The sequence below is a fragment of the Lolium perenne genome, chromosome 2 (assembly GCF_019359855.2).
Source record: "Lolium perenne isolate Kyuss_39 chromosome 2, Kyuss_2.0, whole genome shotgun sequence".
In the NCBI taxonomy this organism is placed as follows: Eukaryota; Viridiplantae; Streptophyta; class Magnoliopsida; order Poales; family Poaceae; genus Lolium; species Lolium perenne.
In genome coordinates, this window is record NC_067245.2 from 106,961,865 (window position 1) to 106,964,242 (window position 2,378).

The 2,378-nt window shown below is 38.6% G+C and overlaps 1 long non-coding RNA gene across 1 annotated transcript; it reads right to left on the bottom strand.

The window, feature by feature from the left end:
- Positions 1-1,324, bottom strand: LOC127330236 (uncharacterized). The gene is made up of 3 exons (XR_007869200.2): positions 1,216-1,324; positions 259-333; positions 1-105 (listed from the first exon to the last, which is right to left on the bottom strand). It is a non-coding gene; the product is annotated as an uncharacterized lncRNA (long non-coding RNA).
- Positions 1,325-2,378: the final 1,054 nt, after the last annotated feature.

Here is a 2,378-nt window from a genome sequence, read left to right on the forward strand (position 1 = left end):
GTCACTGGACTTCTTCAACTCCATCAATATAAGAATCCCAACAACATAAATAAAAAAAATCCTCGTCTGATTCCACTTCTTCTTCTTCTCTGGAATTGTTCGCATCTATCGCCGAAAAATATAAAAGGAACACAATCAATCACATTGTACCAACAAAACAAACATGCAACAATCATAAGTTAACCAATCAAATAAGGGCCACTATACAAAGGACTTATAGATACCACAAACAACTTAAAGAGAACCCATTTTATTTACCTAGTAAAGGTATGAGAGTATCACAACTTAGCAATTGCCTCTCTCGGTATCACCATGGCACAAGCTAAGTACCCCCTGGTAGATAAAATCATAAAGAGGACAAGAGCGTTAGTTTGACATCAAATACATTCACAAAACATTTTCAAACATTTTTGGAAAAGTAGAAATCAGTTTTCCCAATTTAATTGGCTCACTTAACACTATACAATAATAGGAAGCAAGCAAGATACCACACCATTTGAAAACTCAAGCTAAACAAAAGAGCTAATGTTAAGTTGCAGAGCTTTTGTTTTGCAAGCATAAAACAAAGGTTGCCCATCTCTACCAAAAGGAGTTGGTCAAGGGTTTTAATTAAACCGAGAAGTTTTGCTTCAACAATGCATGTCACACATATACATTACTAACAGCAACAAATATGTATGAACAGAGACTAATAATATTTTTCCTAGATAGAAAGTACTAATACAAGACTAACCCAATTGGAATCACCCAAAAAGGTTAATCCTACTATTTTAGGAATTTCTTTGAATCTGACTGTATAGAAAACAAGATCTGTAAGCCATAAATCATAGAAAAATCCTAAAAATATGAGGCCACTGGAATTTGAAAGATATTTAAACAGAGATTCACACACAATTGGATTTGGGTTCAAATTGTTTCTGAAACTCTCACAAATGGATTTACAAGTTTACTGCATGTCTGTACCATTTGCTTCACTCTGCATTTACACAACAGATAAATGTTTGAAACTTGTTTGAGATGATTAAGAAAACATTTAGAAGTCCTACAAAATTGGAATCACTCAATTAGGTTCAAAAATGGATTTTTGGTGATTTAAAAGCTAACAGTCATGTCTGCAGAACACACAGAACAAGTTTAATTCACCAGAAATCATACAAAAATCACAAAAATATGAGGTTTGCTGCATCTGAAAGGTATTGAATAGTTGGTTCTTACCCAGTTGGTTTCATTCAAAAATTCGTTTCCAAGCTCCTGGTTTAATTCGACAAAGTCAGATCTGACCAGATATTGATCTGTGAACCATTCCAATTTCAGGAGGTCATTTGAAGTGAAACCAATGCCAAAATGAAGGTACTGAAGAGGGCTTTCACACATAGTTGAGTTTGCTCAAAAAGGTTTTGGAAAACGGGATAAATCTAACAAACAGTGATTCTGCATGTTTAAATAACTTTATTTACCATGGAAAATCCGTAACGAATTTGAGGATGAGACCAACGCCAAGTTGTAGATCTTTTCAATATCTAACTGCGGAACTTTGAATCACTCGATTTGGATCTGCACACGAGTTTTGGCGGATTTTACAAAATCGTACCAGAATCTGAAACAACAAGATAGCAGAAATTACTGCAAGGTTTTGGACGAACTTTGGTCAAGAGTTTCGGATCTGAGGATTGCTCAACCTTCTCCATGCTTGGACCAACATGCACCTGCATCAAGATCCAATCTTGTGAGAGGGGAAAAGAGAAATAGAGCTGGATTCATCAAAGATTAGGGAAGAAGAGAGGGAGAGGGATGCTCTCATGGTGAGGAGGAGCTTGAGGGAGGAGGGGAGCTTCATCTTGGTGGCTTTCCATGGCCATGGCCGGCCATGCAAGCAAGGGGCAGCAGCATTTCATGGGGAAGTGGAGGAGGAGAGTGTGAGGGAGTGGAGGAAGAGAAATGAGAGCCAAAGGTGAAGGAGGTGGCCGGCCAAGCTCCTTATATAGACGGAGAGGGAGTTGGTTGCCTCCTTTGTGATTGGCCAAGGTGGGTGGCTGGCTTGGGGAAGGGAAAATTGACCCAAGCTGAAAATTATTAGTGGCATTGGAAAGAGACAAAGAAAAGAGAGGTTTTCCCAAGGTGGAGTAATTGTGAGAGAGAGAGAGATGGAGAGGTATGGTGCACATGTGTGCCATGGCATGGCATGGCCGGCTCCTTCATGTGCCATTCAAAAAAAATGAATCATAAAAAGGGAGCTTCCAACATACATGTTGATCATAGTGGAGCCACATTATTTCATGCCAAGATGGTGGCTTAGATAATGTGTACAAAAATATAAAAGAGATAGAGATGGAAGGAGAGTGTGATGGTGATATGCACCATGATGGTATTTGTGGCTT